The following is a 22,577-nucleotide window of genomic DNA, read 5'->3' as shown; positions in this document are numbered from 1 at the left end:
TTATTATTATAGAAGGTCCTAATCCCATGAGCAGAATGGTATCTGCTCCTTGGTGCAAGGAGGAACAGGATGACCTCCAGCAGGCCACTGGACTGGGCTACATTCCTTGTTTGGTTGGGTATACACCCTGAATTCAATTAGGCCCTACCCTGAAGCTGTGGGTCCTGGGTTCCTTCTGGTGCACAACAATGCATAGGAGAACTACCAAGAACTACCTTCATACTGTGGCAATAGTGTGAAGGTAGTTCTTGGAGTTGGAAAAATACATATCATTGCTCATCCATGCTCATCTGACCTAATCCCAGTAGAACACTTCTGGGACATTATGTATTAGTCCTTCTGAGGCTTCATCTCAAACTGTCCTGGAGCACAGTGATGCATCTGTTCACACTTAACATATCACTCAGTCCATATCAGTGTAGATATCCAGCACGATGGTTTTCCCATTGAGATCTGATTCTGTGTTCTAAGTGTTCCTCTCCTTCGGGATTAATAAAGTATTCTGATTTTGATTTAATTTTGTTTGAGCAGTGTACTAGACTGATAAAATGAGACAGCAATTTAAATTACACATGTCTGGTCAATACTAGACCCTTCAATAAAGTCAGCATTGGTGCAGTCACTGATGCAGTGCATGTGACTGGTGCATTACTGCTTTTAAAGTAAAAATGTGTGGCATTTTCATCTGTCAGAGTCCTTGCTATTTATTTCTCTCTTGTCTGATCATTACAGCTTTTTCAGCCGTCATATACGACATGATAGCTTTCACAGTTTTACAGTTTTATAGTGATAGCAACATTGTCACCATGGACATATAAAGCTATAGATACGTCTTCAACAGGAAAGCCATGGGGAAATAATTTCACAGCAATGTGCTCACTGTTTGACAGGTCCTCTGGGAAATGCAGCTCAGCAACATCACATTAAAAAAAAAACTGAAAATGCTATCAAATATTTAATATATTCTGTGAAATATATTTAATTAATCTATATTAAATAAAATTACTTTTCAACACAAGCAAAGGGGCAGCACGGTGGCATGGTGGCACTGTTGCCTCACTTCAAGAAGATCCTGAGTTCAATTCCACCATCAGGCCGGGGTCTTTCTGTGTGGCGTTTACATGTTCTCACTGTGTTTGCGTGGGTTCTCCCCGGGTACTCCGGGTTCCTCCCACAGTCCAAAGACATCCAGTTAGTGGGGTTAGGTTAACTGGAATCACTAAATTACCCATAGGTGTGAATGGGGGAGTGAATGTGACTGGTTGTTTGTGTCTATGTGTTAGACCTGCAACTATGAGGTGCCGTAAGGGACATTATTACTGAAACGCTCTCACACAGTGTGAGAGCGTTTCAGTAGTGTGTGTGAGAGCTAAAATTTCAGTAGTGTGTGTGAGAGCTAAAATTTCAGTTGTGTGTGTGAGAGCTAAAATTTCAGTTGTGTGTGTGAGAGCTAAAATTTCAGTAGTGTGTGTGAGAGCTAAAATTTCAGTAGTGTGTGTGAGAGCTAAAATTTCAGTTGTGTGTGTGAGAGCTAAAATTTCAGTAGTGTGTGTGAGAGCGTTTCAGTTGTGTGAGAGCGTTTCAGTAATAATGTCCCTTACGGCACCTCATATGCAACAGACTGGCGACCTGTCCAGGGTGTACCCCGCCTCTCACACTAAGACAGCTGGGATAGCGCCAGTGCCCCCCGTGACCCTGAAAAGAATAAGTGGAAGCGAATAGATGGAACACAAACAATATTGCTGCTATTTATGACCATCCTCTTAATTATCACTAATCTTGCTTCTGTGGGTTTTTCTTTTTTTTTTTAGTAATTTTTTTAGCTAATAGCTAAAAGCTGAAAAGCTAATGATTATATAGTGAAGAAACAGAAACATTTAATAGCTATAGGGCCAGATTTTTTTAAGAGTTTGTGGTGTGAAAAACAAAAGATCCTTTAGAGATATATTCATCAGGTTGACAGAAATATGCTAATATTGGTCTATGCCTGCCTGTTACAAATTTTCTTGCTAAACCATTAACATAACATGCCATGGATTCACGACCCCCAAAATGTTTCATATACAGATGAAGTATTATTCATTAGTAGCCAATATCAGTTAGCAATGACAGTTTTCTTGGGTTTTTTGTTTTGTGTTATTTTATGATGCTTTCAGTTCTCTTGTGTAGAGCTACAACAAATGGACCTTGTTAGCAGCTTAGAGCAGAAGTGGACAACCTCTGCTCCTTTCTTGTCTTTTTGCTTTTTGTCTCTCTTATTGACTCTTGCTGTACACAATTATTTAAAGTGTTTCCTTTGTTTCAACACATTATATATTCATGTGCAAATGCCTCTCTCTCAGTCTCTCAGCCGGAGCAAGTTAATGTGAATCTACATTATTTATCCCTGAGCTGAATGAAGAGTTCTAGCTTCCCCAATTCACTGGAATATTACTTGTCCCAAAGTGTCAACACAAGCTCGGTTGTCGACATAATTACATCACATTATTAAATAGCCTAGCGTCATGCCTCATTCAGTTTTTGCATTTCTGCTCGTCTTTCTCTCATTTTATTAAACCTCATACTTTAATATTTCTTCAGTATCCAAGTGGCAGTTACTGATACTTGTCTGAAAATGTCCCCATCCGCAGCCTAAAGGTTTAACATTTATTTACATCACCTTCCAAATGAACAATTACTGGTGAAGGTAAAATTTGCCAAGCATGGTGGGTGGTGATTGTATGCCACACCAGTAATCAAAGGTAAAAATCTTCTCAGATTAAAGCAAGCACTTGCACAGTCCTCGTTGTGTCGATGTGCTGTCAGCTCAGCATGATGATAAATGTTTACGGCACTACATTAAGAGGAAATTACCTCTTTTTGCTAGAGGCCAGATCATTCATTCACAGGCGTAGCATGCCCATCGTCAGCCCTGTCGTAAATTAGTTTGCACCTTTCAGTAGGAAGAAAGGTGGGGAGGATTAGGAAGATCAATCTTTCAGACGGGCAGTTAAAATCATTATTTGGCTTCCTGCAGGACACAGGTTTCGCTAAGGAGTGACAAATTGTACCACACTGTCATAAACATCCCTATTCATGGCAACCCTGGGGTACGGTCGCTTTGTGTTCCTCTGTTTGGAGATGACCAAAATAACATAGGGGAAGAGAGGAGACTGAGTTAGTGAGGTTATTAAAGCTTCTGGACCTCCACAGTTATTCATAAGGAGAGAACATAACAAGCCCACTGTGGCTTTTCTAGCCAAAGATTTACAGTGTATTTTTAAAAAATCCAGCCATATCTCCACAGAATCTATTATTTTGACTCCATCTCCTCTGTCAAGGTTGGGAACAGAGTTGAATGAAAGTCTTCCTCAGGCATTGCTTTGTGCATCATCTGTCTAAAATTAATCACAATTAGTTTGTTTTAAAGATGTTTAAAAAAGTCTTCATCGCTCTGTGACTGACAACGGTTGCATTCACTTTTTGTTTTTTTTTTAAAAAGTAGAGATTTGGGTTTTTAATAAATATAGATCTAAACACTTTCCACACTGATACAATTCAGACCCACAGCAATCACTGCTCGGCCACATCATCTGTTTGCTAATCCAGTTAATCTTTCCATTGGCAACTGTTCTCGGAATGATGCTTTCCCTGTTATTTTAGGAGAACGATTAAGCATTGTGGAATTAACAATGGCTTAACCTCTTCACAAGATTCCTTTACATCCCGCCTGCAGAAGGCTTGGGAAAGTTTTCAATGGGGAGCTCTCCTGCTCTTGCTTCCTGCAGTGAAAACAATGTGAACCAAGATGTTCGGACCAATTACCAGATATAATTCACTGCACAAATGATACTGGGAGAAAAGGGCCTTTCGTCCTCTATTGTGAAATCTTGAATTCTTGTTAAGCGTTTGTTTGGCTGGCGTGAATTATCTAGTGTTGTCCTTTCAGCACATAATACACCTCGTACTGTACATGCTCTGTGAGATATGAGGCACACGGTTCTTGTTAAATAAAAAAGCTTAATTATTGGTAATTAAGCTTTTTTAATTACAAGTAAGATCAATTTCCCTCTTTTGTAGCTCAGTAATGACTCATTCCAGGAAATCAATTGATATATTAAGAGGGCAACAGTAAAGTTACTGGAAGGACTTAAAAATAGACCAGATATTTTGCATACTTTGCACAAAGCACAAACCCATAAATTCAAATTAATGCATGGCGACTGGGCCAAACCTCTATGAAAGAATATATGGATCAAATTTAATATATTTGCTGTGTACTGTAGGTTGCTGAGGTTTGCTGAAACATGCAGAGTATCTAGTGTCCTTTTTTCACGTGAATACAACACAGGCCTATCATTACTGTAATTACTGCACTATGTCATCATGCTTTGTTTTTGGTGATAGCCACGCTGTTGAATGATGAGAATAATACTTTCTCATTTAAACAAGATGTTTATTGGATGAAACTTGTGTGAGGAGGAACTAGCAAGATGGTGTTATGTTTCAACCAGGCCCACAGCTTCATGCTTGAGATGGATTGCATCCCAAAGACTGGTCTTTGTCAGTCCATATATCAATAGATTGCTCAAGCGTACAGCTGAAAGCCTCTAAATGTTCATCTATATAAATGTTCTAAGGCAAACTGAGATCCATCCAGTCTTCGATCAGATCAGGCTGTGATCAATAATCTGCAGGCATTGTGAAATGATGTAAAATCATGTCAGATGAGACCAGTTTGTGCAGCCTGCTTTCTGCTTCAAGTGATCTACTCATTTTTACCTCAGGACTTAATATAGTGTATGCATGTTTGTAATATTTTTGTATAACTCATTCTATCCACCCAGCTGTCTGTAGTAAAATATAATTTTTATTCTGTATAAGGATAAGATAAGAAGAATTCATAGATGTTGTGTTAAAAATATTTGTTTTTGTAAAAGTTGTCACGAAGCAGTAAAGGACTGATCGTGATATCATGTAAGTCCATGAAACAGAAGTTAGTTCACATAAGAAAGCATTGTCACCCTCCCTTATCCCCAACTAGTCGCAGCAGATGGCCGCCCCTCCCTGAGAATGGAAGTTTCTTTCCATTAAAAGAGACCTTTTCCTTCCCACTGTGTGCTCATAGGGGGTCTTCTGATTTCTCTGTATTATTGTAGGCTCTTAATTTTTCAGAATAAAGCACCTTGAGCCAACTGTGTAGATAGATAGATAGATAGATAGATAGATAGATAGATAGATAGATAGATAGATAGATAGATAGATAGATAGATAGATAGATAGATAGATAGATAGATAGATAGATAGATATTTGTATTTCTTGCTGCTAAAAATGTTTACAGTTGGTATATCAGAGCAAAGCCATTTCTCATACAAGAAGTTATGTGATCAACGCGTCCTGGTAGAATATTTACGATGGTGGCTTTAAAACAATAAATGATGTTAACAAAAATTTTCTTCTCAGCCATGTATATATTATATTGGCATACATTGCAACCCCTTTGAAATGGAGTGTGATTTGTTTGGTTGTTTTGTTCTGTTTTTATAACAGTTTATAGAGCTTTTTTTTAAAGCTTATAAGAACATAAGCTCTTCATAGTGTTTTAAAAGAAACTAAAAAAAAATCAGGTCACATCTATGTTGATAATCAAGTTATGAATGCAGGCGATAAAAGAATTTGAGTATTTTCTCCCTTTAAACTAAACTCTGACCTGGACATGGAAACAAGAAGTATCTGATTTCAGTGTCGAGAAAAGTATCAAATGTGTATGTAGTCCAGCTCTATTAAACCTCAAGAGAGCCAAACCAGATTCTCTTTCCCTGAGGTGCATAAAAACTTCTCTCTCTTCTTAGTTTTGTGCTGAAATAATCTCTGCTGAGAGCTGAGGGGCTGGAAAGGGCTTAGGATAAATCAGAATGACAATTAGTGGAATGACACATCTTGACACATCAGACCTCCAAACACCCACTAATGAATCATAGGAGCATGTCCAGAAATAGCCCCTGCAGCCCCCGCAAAAGAACAGCCGAACGCCTGTGTCAACTCTGTTTTGCATCCTAACCTGAAACGGTATCCTTAAGCCATTTGTACTTTACGAGGGAAAGCAATCCAACAAGTCATCTAATCTACATCTTTACACAGCTTTGTCCCTATCCTCTCATATATCAGGTATTTTAAGCAGAGGACCAGCGATTGATATTTTGGATTTGCTCAGTGAATTAATCAGAAAACAAAACAAAACACTTCTATCAATAATGAATTTCACAGCACTCTTAAAGTGGCATTAAAGCAAGTCGAACATCCTACTGATGATTACAGAAAACTCAAACCTAAAACCCCAAATGCATTATATCTGACACACTCACTTACTTTTAAGCAATAAATTGCATAAAGATACCAGATGTAGCACAAATGATACAAATAAATCCAAATTTATATTTTGCAATTTTTTTTTGCATTTGTCAGAAGGTTCAGGTAACACTAAGCTTTTCACATTTAGAGTTCTTTAGCAATTATTTCATGGTTCACACTTTTAAGGGCTAATATGTGGACATGCATGTTAAGAAGTCCTGCCTGTCAGTAGAATATTTCAACACTGCTGTCAGAAGTGAAATACAAGAAAATACAATATTCGGTGACACAAGATTATATGCGACTCATGAGATACCTTACCCACATCATCTATCAGTAACCATTTAATTTGTTTCAAAATGGATTAATAATTCAAATGTTTCTGTGGTTCATTTGTTATATACAGTGAAGCAGTCGTTGATGACCACTGTTGGGGTTGGTGTTAGTCCCTCTGCTGTGTTCGTTCCTCATTCATTATGTAAGAGGCTGCTGTAAAGGACCAGCAACAGGCTTGTGTGAATGCATAAAATACAAGGCAGATCCCCTGTGCCCATGCCACACTGCAAGCATGCCCCCCTATTAGAACTAAACATGGAAGGCTGTTTACATTATTCTAAGAACCTCCAAAACTGTGAGGGGGAAGGGCTATTTCACGTCAGTGTAAGAGTCTCTACCACATCTTTCTGCATTCTCCTCTGGTCTGTTTAGCTGCACAGACCTACAGCACCCTGTCTCTGGTTTAAAAGTACTAGTCTTTGGTGACTTTCCTGGTTAGGAGTCAGACAGTTACCATAAGAATATCAGTCAGTCACATATCATATGAACATATTATATTCTCATAATATGTGGGGGGATGAAATTATAACCACAGAGAAGGCAATTCAAATTTTTCTTGCTACCTTATTTTAATCGGAAAATGATAAATTTTACAAAAACAAAAAAAGAGAAGCGCTTGCATCAGTGAACTTTATTAAAAAATGTTTTTTAAAAATGTACCAAAATACGCTGAAATGCTTTTCTTGAGTAAAGACGTCCTATTTTCCACATTATATCTGCTGGAAAATGAATGAAAACTTTGCCAAAGCCCAAATGTTAAGAGATGTACTGTTATCAAGCTAAACTTCCCACCGTTTTTGTATCACTTGCAGCGCTGATGTGATTTAGGAATATAGTACTAAGTAACAGTGGCTGTTTTTCTTTGTGTACCACAAAATAAATATTTACATCAACAGTGATACACAACTAAATGCTATAATGAAGGCATTTTCATGCACATTTACACCCCAGTATTATTCAGGAGGCTCAGTATTTCCATTTGGGCCATGAAAACAGTGTTTCCCATCTGGTATAAGCTCCCTTCACAATTATGTGCTGGGATAGGCTCAGGATATCCTAATGTTATTTTGCTGTCACACTAAGTTCTCTATCCATAATAATATCCAAAGTATTCAGCTCAATTATGTGTGCTGAGGTATTTGTGATTAGGATATGAATATGCATATAAACAGCTTAGCCCAAAAATGACCTCAAATGGAGCGTGAGCTGGTACCCAGCATTTTCTCTGAGTGACTGTGTTCTTTCGTGCAAAGTCATTTTCAGTGAAAATTTCCAATCAGCTTGACTTAATGGGCCCACCATGGATACTTGTGATTATAAACAGGCTAATATTTTCATGCTGCATATTTCTTTACTGATTAATGTCAGGGCTTTCACGCTGATATCAAAGTCACATTTTATGGATGATTAATTTTCTGCTTAGATATTGAGCAATTTATACATATAGTCAGAAGTCTGAAACTATACAGGCTCAAAACACAATCAAATTATTTTTCAATTTGACAGCTGTCATCATAAATCAGTTAAAGATGGTTTGAATCCTTTTTCCCACTTATTAATGTATTGCAATTTCAGTTATTGAATAGATAGATAGATAGATAGATAGATAGATAGATAGATAGATAGATAGATAGATAGACAGACAGACATAAATGATATGAATATATGGAAAATGGCAAAAGATAGTGCTTTCCAATCCAGGGCTCAGGGTCTTTAGGTTATTTCTGAGAGGTCACTATCAAATGAGATCTGAATTGATTTCTTTCACATAAAAATGTGAGCAATATGGCTCTAACTTTAGTCAACGATTTCTTCTCTAACCTGGCGCATTCTACAGCATGTAGAGGGTTTCTAAGCAAATTGCTGTTATTTGTTAAACTTCTCCCAGAGGAGGAGGGGGGTTGGACAAATGCTCATCTCTGTTGGATCAGAGATGGGATCTCCTAAAATGTTATCAGCGCCCCTGGACCCGAGAGTTATAGCCTGTGAGGTATGTCTCATAATCGGTGCATTTTGAATAGGACACATGCACTCTGTCTTGCGATAACGGCTGAATCCTGGAGCGTTCGTGCCACGCATGCACCGCTGGAGCGCACGAACCCAGTCGCACCGCCCTCCTGTCCGCCTGCTGCCGGGAGGAGCTGAGGAGAGAGCAGACCGGAGCGCAGCGGTACCTTAGGGATGTGGCAGCAATGTTTTATGCTTAGAAATAACCTTCGAAATTGGCAAAGTTTGTCTTTTACTAGAGCTAAAATAGAATATTAAACCGCGTGTGAGAGAAAAAACAAATGTCCATCGGTCGTTAGAGAAATTTCTTACGGTGCCTGCCCGCCTCCCTGGGCTCTGTCGTAGGAGATTGCGAAGCGCATCGGAGCCGGTGTCCGCGCCAGTCTAACCATCAGAAGATAAGAAAGAGAAACAGAGAGAAAAACAAAGAGGTCGTTGGCTCTGCAGAGCACCCGCTGACACCTGCCTTCGGTCCACGGTAGAGTCTGCCGGTGTGGAGGTGAGTGCAGATGTCATGTTTGTGGGATGTTGGCTGGTTTGATATCCAGTTGAGGTGACGGATGCTGAAGGTAAGGCCACGTGGGTACACTGATAACTGTACCAGCACGCTTGTTCTGGTTCTTATCAAGCTCTGCACAGCATGTCACCGAGATTCGAACCAAGTCATAACTTTTGCACATTACAGCCTCCCTCGCTGCACAGGCGTCACAGCATGTGGGGTTGCGTGTCTGATAACATCAAAAATGCAATAAGTCACACTCGGAGAGCGTGTGTGCAATTTCTATCCAGCCTAGCAACCAGGCAGCACCAGAGGGAAGGAGTTCACATCTTTAACTGTCTTAAAACACGCTGTGGGAGGCTTTTGTTTATTTATTTATTTTATCTTTTTTTTTTAAATCTAAAGAAATCATTTCTCGAACCGCCACATAAACATCCGTGACATGCGATGTCATAGCTTCGGGCTGTGCCATATTTAAAAGATCATGGCTCAGGATTCGGTAATATTGATATTAGGTTAATAAACCATAGCCATCTATTGGAATATCAAGCACGTTTTAAATTGTTCAAAAAAATGTAAAAATCGTCTACAAAAGGCTTGTTGTTATGAAGGTTTGGTATTTAAAAAAACCACACACACACAAATTATTATTATAAATTAAATGTCTTTGGACTATTTTCTGACCAAAGTAAGAAGTTTGGACAATTTCTTTTGTGTGTCTTCTTGTAAACTTCTGCACATTTTAAAGACTTAGTCATTGTGTAACTATAGTATTCAGTAGGTTATATAATTACATTTTAATTGGCTGAAACTGTTCTGCAAATCAAAACAGCATCTGCATCACCTGAATAATATAACTCAACAAAAGGAGCAATAAATATGAATATGAGTGTATTATTTCAAAGCATGAACAACTTTGTCCCATACTATGATATCCACAATATGAAAAGCACAAGATGCGATTGCACTTCTGAAAGGCTGAATTAAAACTCTAACAGTAAGGCTTCACCAAAGGCATGCATTGTCCTTAAAGTCATCAAAGAATTGCATCATCTGCCAGAGTTGCTCATGGCCTGCGGTGCGAATGACAGCTCCATGGCTCATCTGAAAGGCCTGTAGCAAAACAGCAGCTCATTACAAGAGCAGCGGCTCGGGCTTCCTCTGGCGGGAGGCTGCTGGCTCATTAGGGGTCACAGAGGGGCGAGTCTCCCACTATGAGCTGCAGCTTGTTACCACGGCACTTTGTGAAATCACTGGTATTTGGAATGAATTCATTTTTACAGAAAAACTGAAGAGACGCACAAAAACCAGTATAAAACTTGTGCTATAAATAGCTTTCAGTTTAAAGCTACAGTAAAAATGAACAAAACCCCAATGTGTGTACATATATATATATACATATATATATATATATATATATATATATATATAATTCATATATAGACACCTCTCTTCTAAATCCCTCCCATCAAACAAGCATGTCTAATATATGTGAAAATAAAGCCGATGCAATTGGCTTCACAGAATGTTCAACCCAGTGTGCGACTATCTTTATTCCATTTGTATTCTTTATACTTCTTTATTTTACTCATCTGATCTGGTCTGAAAAGACCTGTAATTGGCCAGCCTGACACTACATTTTTCCTCAAGTCTGAAAGTAGAGCCCAAAGGAGGAGAGAGAGTCGACTTCTCTCTAAGGCCTCTTGAATAACATATTGCTTATCCCAGCTTTAACAAGGCATCTTTGGTCATGGAAGTAGGCTTTGAATGAGATATATGGAACAACAACAACAACAAAATAGTTAGAATACTTCATCACTTCATCATGACATTAAAAAGAAAAATAAATAAATAAATAAATAAATTATCCACTTACATACTGCAGGAGATGCTGCTTCTGATTGCCCCAGTCCTCAGTGTAAATATGTGAAGTAGGACATTTCTGATTATTCAGTGTATAATGTTGCAACTGTTATCAGCTCGAAAAAAAAAACAAAAAAACATTGTCAACCAGAAGACAGCAGAAGAGACAGGGCCAACTCCACAGAAGTCATCAAATAAAAATCACAGTGTACATACATTTACATAAGCTGTCTGACTGGTCACTGACCCACTGTTCAAGCCTACTACATGTAGACTTCATGAACATAAACTTTACACTGCCCTGTTTGGTACAGCAATACTAGGCAAATCTCACTCTTAAGTGTGAGCATGGAGTAGAAGTCTGGCTAGAACCAACAATGGAACTACACCCCCCCACCCGCTCCACTCCTCCGCCTGCACCAGTTTCTAAAATGACTAGACTCCTAAAAAAAATGAGTCATGCTTTTACATTCATTTCTACTGTCCAAGCAATTTAAATAAAGTCATACTTCTTTAAAAGGATAGAGAAACTGTGTGCTCAGGCAGAACGTAAACCTAAAATGCTCTAATCCTTTCTGCTTTCTGAATGGAATTACATGCAGGCTTATTTCTGTTGCCTTGCCACAGTTAATACAGACGTTCTATGTAGTGAAGATGGAAGTGTCCATCCTAGTAAGACATTTACACTTGAATCCATTCTCAGCTGTTTTTTTCCAAACATTGTCGGTATAACTTCACTCTTACTGTAGCTTATTTGAGAATTTTCTAGAACTGGCAAGCGCAACTGAAAATGCTGTGAGGATATCCCTCCTATCGTTAGACTGTTTTCAGCTTCCAAAATAAAAGAAGCGCTAATTAGATTTTTAAAAGAGTAACTTTATCCCTGCGTAAGATGCACTGAACTTTTAGCTGTCTGGAGACACTGAAAATTGCCACAGCATCCGCTCAGATAGTCTGGGCAGCCACTCACTTGATTTATCCGTGAAAGGTTAGACAAATGCCATAAATAATTGTTAGTCTGCCTCCTGACCATACTATTCCCCCTAGTGACTTACCATGTTGATTTTCTGAGGTGGTGCAGGTCATGAATTTCTGGGCAGCTCGAATCTATTGGACAGCCACTGAGCTTTGCTGTGACATGAAGGATGTGAGGCGTAAGCGTTGGAGTATGAAGGCTGCTTCAGTGATAGTGGGATCTTAGCCCTGGTATATGTTCAGTTGCTGTGAAGAAAAATCTTAATGTCAGTGCAATGACTGAATGACTGAGTTGCTGACTGGTTTCCTGGCTGGCTGAATGAGTGAAAAAATGGACTTTACTTACAGCATGCTTAACATCGATGCCAAGATTAGCACAGGAAGGAGATGAAACACTCTAGGCATGAATCCAGACTGTATATTCATACACTCAGAGATGCACTGATGTTGCTGTCAAGTGCTTAGCCGGTTCAGTGAGCATTGTGATGCAAAGCTTGAATATCATGTTTATTAAGAGAGGAGAGGAGGGGTCTCTGGCTGTGGGTATAATATTCAGCCCCATGTGCTCAGCATGTTTTCTTTGTTTTGTTTTGTTTTTATATCAGAGTGTTTAATTGAATTCACCTTAAATGTTGGCAGCTGTTCCTGGAGTTAAATGCAAAATTGACGTTTTATTTTAAATTGTACAGGACTTGGATGAATGTATTTAAGTTGCATGACATAAAAAAAGTCCCAAACAAATTAAAGCTATTTGAATTGAATCCACTTGTGGTTACATGTGTAAAAAAAAATTTTCCAACCATAGCAGAAAGAGTCGGCTTTAATGTGACAGTACTGAGCTACAAAATAGTTCAAGTAAGAACAGCTTATTAAATCCATACCAGGAAAAATACTTATACCTATTAGTTGAATTAAGTCTTATGTTTGGAGATTGACCCGAAACTCAGTGAAGTGTTCTTTGCCTTTGTCCTGTCTACAACTATTTTCCTGCAGTTTTTCTCCTTGTGCTGCTCATTTATTATAATGTGACTTCTGGCCCAGTGGTGGCCAAGAAGAGTCACGCTCACAGTTTATTGCTGGATTTAGATGAATGAAGATAGACTATTCTTTTTATAGGAAAATTTAGGTATTTCTAAAACTAGGCCCATTTTCTGGCATTTTTCATGGTCTAATATATTACATGGACCAAAAAACCTTTGGAATTGGTTCTATATTGCGTGAGATCATTATGACCTCAAAGTCCTGTCAGTGTAATCCCATGGAACAGCTGTCCATGTCAAAGTAAAGGTACTTGTTTTTTGCAGTGACAGGCTCAGATTGTTGAGCCAAAACGTCAATATTATGGAAAGCATTACTACAGAGATCTGTCTAACATATTTCAGAAGTCAAGCTCATGTAGAAGTCTTGCTCTGAAATCTCACAGGAGTTGAGTTGTTGCAGGAAGACAACAAGACAACAAGCTAAATGTGAGTTAGAGAGTTGCAGAGAGCCAAAAGCTCTCTGCAAAGAGAAGTGGAAAGGTATATATATATATATATATATATATATATACATACATATATATGTGTGTGTAGAGAGAGACTACAGTAAAGTCAAGTTAGAGTAAAAAACAAATTGCATGTGGCTACTCTTTTTCTAAATTGTGGCAAATATAGCAATCAATACTGGTTCAATATCCTATTAACAATTTACAAATTTACGAAACAAAAAGAAATACCAAAATTTTCTTTAAAGGATTTATCTGTTGTGTTTGGAATATAGTGATCACCCAACAGTGCCTCTTTGTAATTCTGTTATACAGCCTATTGGGTTTGGCTTGTAGTACCATAATGTATAAAACATTTAATTCTAATTAAAACTGTGCATATTAAAAATCTGATGTAATGACTAACCATACTCTTATACTCATCAAGTCAATAAAAATAACCTGAAGTGTATTGTCTCCAAATTATCATTTGACAGTATAAACCCAAGGCAACATTTTGCCACAACAACACAGATTCCCATCCTAATGATAGTAGTGTTTACGTATGAACCCAAAACATGTAACCCTCACTGCTCATCACTGCCTTTGTTACCTGTTGAAGTTGTGGCTCTGGCTGCTGAACTGGGGTCAGCATTCACATAGCTTTATTATCCCTTTTTGCTCTTGGCTAGCTTGGCTAGTATGTTAGCGTACTGTCTGTGCATATGCTTGCAAAGAGCTCAAGTTATGATTGCAGGACAAAGCAGTTGCTTCCACCCTTAATGCTGTTTGCCCTTTATCATTGTGCTGTTGTGCTTTTGTGCAATAAAAGTAAAAGTAATGTCCATATTTCCACTCCTGAAAAACTGTAGACCACCCCACTATTACCCCCGTCCTGCACATGAAATGAAATCAGATGATTGAAGCAGAATGAAAAAAGCAACTTTGTGTGATGTTTTTTTGCTTTCTACGCATCCATCATGCAGGTAACTGAGAAGCTTTTCTAATGCAAGTAACAAATTGTAACTGTAGTGTAATTAGTAAATTTTGTACATTAACGCATTACATTACTGCTTTACTGAAAAATGTGATTACACCCAACGCTTGCTTCATAAAAGGATGTGAATAACAAGGAGTCTGGAAAGCGACTTAAAAAAGATTTGAGTATGAAGCATTACACTGCGGGGAACATCATCTACAATTTTCAAACTACTGCTAGTTTGTTCAGAAGTGGAACCTCAGTCGTTTCAAGGGCAAACTATTCTGTAGGCACTCTGCTACTGTTATTGTTACCAAACATTGCCAACGAAGATATGCATGGGTGCCAGTAAAAGTTTTTTTTTAAAGTAATGTGTTCTAAGTGGAAGGATCACAGAGACTTTCTGTCACAACAACATTAAACATGTTTGCTGTGGAACAGAAACTATTTTAATATGTGAGGTCTTCTTTCCTAAAGTTGAAATTGATCAAGAAGTGTACAATTTCTTTTAGGGATATAATCATTCTAAGCACATTAACGATGTAAGATTATGAAATTTTCTAGTCAACATCGTACCTCTTGTGGGGGATGTTAAAATGTGTAGCACAAGCACGAAAGACCCTAAACATTGCACATAGCTAAATTATTTTTTCAGGTTAGTCAGCAATTTCATGTACTTACTTTGTCACGTCTCTAAATATTCATTTTTTAAATGCATCAGGTCTGTTTAAAGTGTATGAAATTACTTTAGCGGTGTGTTTTATTCTAACAGTTAGAGAGCATTTTAGAGACCAGAGCTGAGATGTAATATACAGTGTATTAGAGTTGTAAGAGACTTCTTGCTATCTCTGATAAAGACTGTAGAGATGATAATGGGCACTAATGTATTGCTAGACAGCAGCACCGAAGTGCCGAAGAATCAAAGCAAGACAGTGAATTCCCTTATGAAATATGCATCAATGACAATGAAATAAGACCAAAGGCAAGCTGTGTTTGTTTGGAAAATAGGGTGGAGTGCTGGTTGAAATAGGTTGCATAACCATACCATATTGCCATTCCTTTTTTGAAAAACTTCACACCAGCTGCTGATGAAGACACAAGCAGCTTTGATCAGCAAGAGTAGGTGCACTAACGTTGACAGTGCAGATGTGGACCTGAAGGCAACTGACGCTGCCTGTCTTCTTGATTTATTTGTTTATTTATCCTAAAATAGTTTTATTGCTATACATTTCTGTTTGGAAATTCAACCGAGGTAAATATTTTAAAGTTGAGTTTGATTGGTTAATTTTGTCCTAAGAAGTTTTGCTTTACTTCCCCACACTTAACAGTTAAAACTGTTAAAAGTGGTAAAAAGTATCGTGGGCCAGCCTGTTTTTTTTAATATTCCGAGTGAATCATTTATATACAAATGCTGCCAGTTTATGCAGGTGTTATGCAAAACACATTCCAGGACACACTAAAGCTTTTATGAACTGCTTGTAGATTTTCTCCTAATAGAGTCACAAGGATTACCAAATAAATGACTGAAGAAGTGGCTGCATGTGCTGGTATTTTCAGTTAATAGGTCTGAGTGAGCTATTAAAAGCTGCTCACTAAAAGCTCAGATTGACAAAAGGTGCAAACTGCAAAACTCAGCATATGCACAAGGTGCCTTGGGAAGGAAATTCAAATAGCACAGTTGATGCACCTGCGATTGAAGCTGTTCGTTGCCATCACTAATTTATCAGTGTAATTTCAGGTAACACAGGTGTTCAGACAGTATGTGTAAGTCTGAAGACTTCTGCTGGATTTGGTTCATAATGTGCTTCTGTAAATTTTCCTAAAATATTTTGACACATTTCTAACAGAATAATTTGAATAATACAGGTCGCTGGTTCGAGGCACACAGTCCTTTTTGGAGTTGTGTTAGGAAGGACATCTCAAACCCAAATTTAAACATGTGAAGTCACTCACTGTGGTGACCAGGGAGCAACCAAAAGGAGCTTTACAAATAAATACATTTAGTAGGTGATTGTTACACAGTTATATTTGACATCGAGTCTTTAGCAATGTAATTGACAATGACACCTGAAGCCGTTTGAATTTGATATATTTGATTTCTTTTTCCTTTTTAATAGAACACAAATATTGTCAAGACTTACATTGTCATAGCCTCCTGTTCAGGTTGAGCCCTTGTTACTTCAGTTTTTTGTAGCTTTATTTTGAAATTGCTCCATTTGTTCATCTTTTAAAAGCTCAAAGCTTTGGTTTAAATGGTTATAAGATGATAAAATTAGCATTGTAACACTAGTTCATTACTAAGTAACAACATTTAATAACATCAGTCACTATGTACCACTGTGCACTACTTTCACTGTCCAACAAACAAAATATTTTCAGTCCTTAAAGGGTAAATTTTAAGGGATTAAAGAGCTGGCCTCTACATCCCTATTCAGTGAGATTACATTGCTGGATTTAAATAAATGTCCAACTGTGATGACGCTGTTTGGAAAACTTGATGTTTTGAAGATTACCCTTAGTATTTTGGGCCTAAACCAAAATAGAAAATGTGCTTAAACATGCCCAGCACCAGGGGAGTGGTTTACATGTCATATTCTTTACACAGCAATTTAAAACAAAAAAGAGGTGCATCTAATGGTTGGAAGGATGCTTGAATGACTTGAACACATCAAACCTTAAGAACAAACCAAATCAATAACTTCTGTTATTTTTGACCTGAGTATTACATTAAAAAGCACTGATTTACCTTTTATTATTATGCCTAATGACTGATATATGAACAATATATTGTTTTTGTGGAAAGAAGATTTGATGAAGAAATCATAAATGGACACATTTCCTTTACGTAAGAGCTGTTCTACCAATCACACTGCGATTTAACTGCTTACTTGTCTCTTTTTTGAAAAATATGATTTCCCTGTTTGAGCCAGTTACAGGCCACACATACCTCCAGACCTCTTGATGCTGACAGATTTGTTCAGTTGCCAAAAGACTGATAAATGCAGGAGATTACTCGATAGCCTTTCATTTATGCCGTGTATATCTCCAGATACACACACACATACACAGTGTCAACAGGGTGTCTCTAAGAAAACCTAATATTGCTCCTTCTGCAAGCTTCGCTACTTTAGGTACACATCTGCCGTCACCCTTTAAATTGAGCTCATGAATTATGGATGTCTGTCCCGCTGCTTCAACCCCTAAACTGTAATTAGTTTTGCCCAACACTTCTCATCATGACACACTTTGTGAGCTGCAAGAACAGAGAGGGGGCAGGGTTGAGGGGGTGTGAATACATTGTTCCTTTAAGACAGCAAAACAGGAGACCGGAGGAGAATAAGGTGGAATGAACCAATAAGAAACCATGGTTTGCAGAAGCTGTTAGTGACACCTTGATGAGGAGAATAAGGCTTTGAGGGATAAAGAGGAAGGTGTGGTGGGACTTTTGGAGTGTGGGTGGGGGCTCTTGAGCTAGTCAGCAGATGCAGGAGACAGACTGGAGGGGGTTGGAACAGAATAATGAAAGAAAGAATGTCCAGGCGCAGAAGTGAGAACACAAAATTATTGCCAGGCTACTCACTGCCATTACAATGAGTGTTTATCCCACTCTTCTGAACACCAGTTATCTGTTCCCGCATGAATCATGGAGATCATTTAGACTGGTGGCGTGCGCAGAGCACCAGCAGAGCTCCCTCACGATACAAACACGGTAGGAATGACTGAGTGCAGAGGTGCAGTTACATGCTTTAGGCAGGTGAGTGTGTGCTGATTATTTTCATGATGGTGCTGCTGCGAATGAGCGACGTGGTTCGATTCTCTGCATGCTGCTCCATATGTATGTTATTCCCAGTCTCGTTGTCTTAACAGAGGAATATCCGAGTGCTCTCTGGCTGTGTGTCTCTCTATCTCACACTGTGCCTCTGCTCCCTTTCAAATTAAAATCCCTGATGTCCCTGTGGTGTTCAATATTCTGCTCCTCCACTCTGTAATTTCCTTTTGTTTTTTCCTCTTTTGCCACTGACATTGTCAAGATGTCATTATGTCTGATCCAGACATAATAAGTCATCTGAGACATATGGTGCTTTCCATGCTGCAACAGTTAACCTGCATAGTCGTGCTGCGCTGTGCAGTGTTTGATGACCCAAGTTTTTAGTCTCAGAGTCATGTGCTCTGTTCATCAAATTAATTAAGATGCCTTATTTTACGTCCAACATTTACCTCTGCAAACATGGCTGGAGGCATAAATACAAAGCTGTATCATCGCGTCATATTTGTCTTGTCGTTCCAGTGAGGTTTCTTCACGTACCTCAAGCTCAGCCCCTCTTACCCTGACCTGTACTGGCTCATTCCATACATCGAAAACTTCATTTAACTTTGCAGAAGTTACCAAACAGGTAAACCTCAGCTGTCTCGCCGAGTCCTTTAGCAATAGCAATGAATTGCCTTCCTGGCCTGCTTGACTCTATTTCATACTATTGTCGGTTCATGGTGATTAACTGCCTGCGCTTGTAGCTCGGGTGATTTCTGCTTTGTGTTGAGAGCTGGGCTGCGGCCGGAGGACAGGCCTGTGAGCAGGGGACGGCTGCCAGGATTGGAGGGTCAGCTGATCAGCTCTGAGGTGCGGGAGATTTATGACCCCCCACAACAAAGCTGTGTCTGCTGAGGGACCATAAACCATAAATCAGGAAGAAGTGGGTCAGTTTGGGTCAGTGCTCATCTGCTTGCTGCGGATCTGCTCGCTGTTTTCCTAAAAGTGTTTTTTTTTTTTTTTTTTGCAGCTGACTTTGTGACATTATAAGTGACTTCCAGCCTTTGCTCTTCAACAACAAGGCCTGCTATGTTAATCGCGGTTTTATTTTCTCTGCTGTTAAATTCACTGATTTTTCAACTGTCAATCACATTTACTAATGAATTCCTGTTTTCTATTTTAAAAACCCATTAAGCTTCTCTAAGTGAATCACCCCTAATCCTTTTATTATCTCAAGCTATGTTAACACTGTTGGCCTTTAGTCTCTGCTCATCTTAATCATCCTAATTACACAATGTTTGTCTTTTAAGAGGGTGATGAGAATGAAATGGCATGGCATTGAGGCAGCGACTTGTTACTGATTGTACAAGAAGCATTATACCGTCCTCTGTCTGAAACCAGTCTGTTTGATTCTGATCGCTGGTTTGACTAGTTTTGTGATTTGTCTTCCTAAGGGCAGCTAAGGCCAAAGTGAAAAATTGATTTTCTGCAGAAGGATTAGTGGTGGGGTTATAGCTATAGGCATGCATTACATTACAATGATTTATGCGGCATCTGCACACCAAAGCAAGCAAAACAAATTCTTTATTAGCAGTTGTATAAGACTTTTATTTTACAAAAACATGCACAGGCGTGGAGACGACTGTAGTCTTTACTGTCAAGGCAGTGGGCGATGAGTATGGGAATAGCAATGAATAACTTGAAGCTGTGTTTTCGAAGTTCAGACAGCTTGAGTAGGGAGATAAATAATCTCTGCCAGGAAGGACGGATCTTAATTTATTTGTGTCTGTATTGTTGCACAAAGAGGCATTGCAGACTGCTGCTGGAAATCAAACAAATGCAAATGCTGGCTGTGGAATGGAAATGACTGTGAAACATCAGAAGTCTCTCAGTATGACTGCCATAACAGCAGGGATTTGTACTTTTGTTTACGACAACACTGATAATATTTTCTCCCATTTTAGTTTGAACAGGAATTAAGCATGAATGCAGAGGGGGCTGTGTTAATGTTTTTCACTGTTATCCTATCACCTGACATGTTTACATTATGTATGGTGTTGTCATGTGCATGTGTACGTGTTGTGAGAAGAGAAATATTGAAAAAATGTTGCTTTAAATAAGTGTACATAACAAGTGTTGCTCATATCTTTAAAATGAAAAAAAAAAATCATTTTCCAAGCAAAATGTTAATTTTTAAAATATTTGAAAAGCTACTGAAATGATTAGAGAGTGAAGTTTTGCTGCTATGATAGCTTTTACTGTCAGAGTTGCTATAATGAGTAACACAAATGCCACAGCCAAGTCTCCAGGGTCAGCTATTTGGCCAGTGATTGCTTTATTACTGCAGTCCATTCTTATAGTTATCAGTAGTTTGGATGTAGGACTTTACTGGAAAACTGTTTTCTTGCCCATTAAAACGAATTCCCACAGCAGTTTAGCAGCATTATTATATGGTAATGTACAGCTCAAAGCTGCAGTGCTTTTATGACCATCTCAACAGTGAAGAGTAAATGAGAAAAACAAAATGGTAACATGTGCACTTGGCAATTTATCATTTTAATGTGCGTTCTCTGAATAGCACACTTGGCTTGTCCCTGCTGAACACTTTGGAACCGTAATCTGGTTTTAGAAGTAGTTTACATATTTCTCCTAGGTGTACTCTTTATTTCAATGTAAAGATCTGAATTTAACTCACCGACTACAACTGAAATGAAAAAAAAAAAGAATACTGAAGGATTTTTTTTCAACATAGCAGGAGAGTTTACGTTTAATGGGGGAGAATTTTCTGTCACTTATAATGATCATCAGATCACATTGAAAACATGCACAGCACTATTCACTATTCTTGAGCTACCCTTTGTTTCTTTATGTTTTCCTTGAAAAATGGGAACTTGGTGCTGCAGTTTATTGAAACATGCAATCATACAAGGGAATACAATATATATGGCTAAAACAAAGTTGGTACAAGACTAATGAGCTTGAAAGTCAATATTTGTTATCGCCACCTTGTTTTTTCAGTTTATCCTAATAATTTCCTTCGGAATTAATAAAGTATTCTGATTCTGATTCTGAAACTCTGTTAGACAAACTTTCTTCTCATTTCTTCAAGTAGTCTTTAGAAATAGATTCTTGAAGGATATTCTGAAGCTCTTCTTCAGATTTTGTCTGCCTTTTTTGTGTTCTCTGCCAAGACGATCCCACGCTGCTCTAGTAATATCTGGGTGGGGGCTGGGGCTGGATGTTCACAGTGTTTCATTGCGTGCATTTTCTATCCAGGTATACCTTTACTGCAATGGCAGTATGCTGAAAAAACCCATTGCCAATCTGACATTTTCTAGATGGTATTACACGGTGAATTAAAATCTGATGTCATTTTTCTACAATCATAATTCTGCCAGTTTTCACAAGATCACCAACATCACTGGCTGAAAGCAGCCACGAACCATGACAGAGCCTCCACTGTGTTTTACATATAGTTGTAGACATTCGCCGTTGTACTTCTCTCCTGACTTCCTCTGTACATATTCAGCCAAAATGTTCAAATTTGGATTCTTCTTCCATTTCTTGTGGTATTTGGTATAGCTCAGGCTATTTCCTTTCCTTAAGAATGGCTTCTTGACAGGCGCTATCCAACTGAGACCATTTCTGATGAGGCTTGAGTATTCAAAAATACTATTTTATGGCTGTCAAACATTGTTATCCTCTTGCCATTTTTCATGGGTTCAGCTAATGAAAGGGGGACAAAATATGTTTTTTTTTGCAGCAGGCTGCTATTAACAAAGTTCCCAATTGGTACTTTGCTATGTTTTTTGTTATGTGCAGACAAAGCACACCGACTTGAGTTAGGTTATTTTTCTTGAACAATTCATGGGTCAGTTTTGTAAGTGGCTTAACAAGCAAGCAAAACATTCTTCTGAAAATGGTTGGTTACTGCACTGAAAACCAGTCAAAAAGCAGCAAATATCCAAAGACAAGCTTTGAACTTCAGACTTCAGATATCCTGGAGAACTATCGTTCAATACCACATTAGAAGTAGTGGTTCAAAAATCTTTTGTACAATACTGTATATATACAGTATATGTATTACATAACAGTCACAAAACTGTTGACTCTCCTCTGTACCTAGCAGGTTTCCCCCACAGACCCTGGTGAGCTTGGAATAAAAAAAAATTATTGTGCTTTGAATTTAATGTCAGCCCTGCATCACTTCTATGGGTTTAATTCATAGAACATCATAAGGCATCATAATTTCTCCCCAGACAGCCTTGAATGAGCAATAATGTCATATGCGGCAAAGTGATGGCCTTATGCTTAGTGGGGAATAAATCATTGTGCCATTTTAAAATTACAGTGTAAGACAGAGCTGCCAGTAGT

At 38.4% G+C, this 22,577-nt stretch overlaps 2 protein-coding genes across 4 annotated transcripts in view; one reads left to right on the top strand and one right to left on the bottom strand.

The window, feature by feature from the left end:
- eif4g2b (eukaryotic translation initiation factor 4, gamma 2b) overlaps positions 1-22,577 on the bottom strand; it is a 171,653-nt gene that overhangs the window by 103,116 nt on the left and 45,960 nt on the right. The window lies entirely within an intron of this gene.
- mgat4c (mgat4 family member C) overlaps positions 8,576-22,577 on the top strand; it is a 120,315-nt gene continuing 106,313 nt past the window's right edge. For all 3 annotated transcript variants that reach the window (XM_040026503.1, XM_040026502.1, XM_040026501.1), the window contains exon 1: positions 8,576-9,173. The gene's annotated coding sequence lies outside the window, so the exon portion shown is untranslated. The remainder of the gene's footprint in view (positions 9,174-22,577) is intronic.

The sequence above is a fragment of the Simochromis diagramma genome, unplaced genomic scaffold, assembly GCF_900408965.1.
Source record: "Simochromis diagramma unplaced genomic scaffold, fSimDia1.1 OVJJ01000293.1, whole genome shotgun sequence".
Lineage (NCBI taxonomy): Eukaryota > Metazoa > Chordata > Actinopteri > Cichliformes > Cichlidae > Simochromis > Simochromis diagramma.
This window is presented reverse-complemented; position numbering and strand designations above follow the sequence as displayed.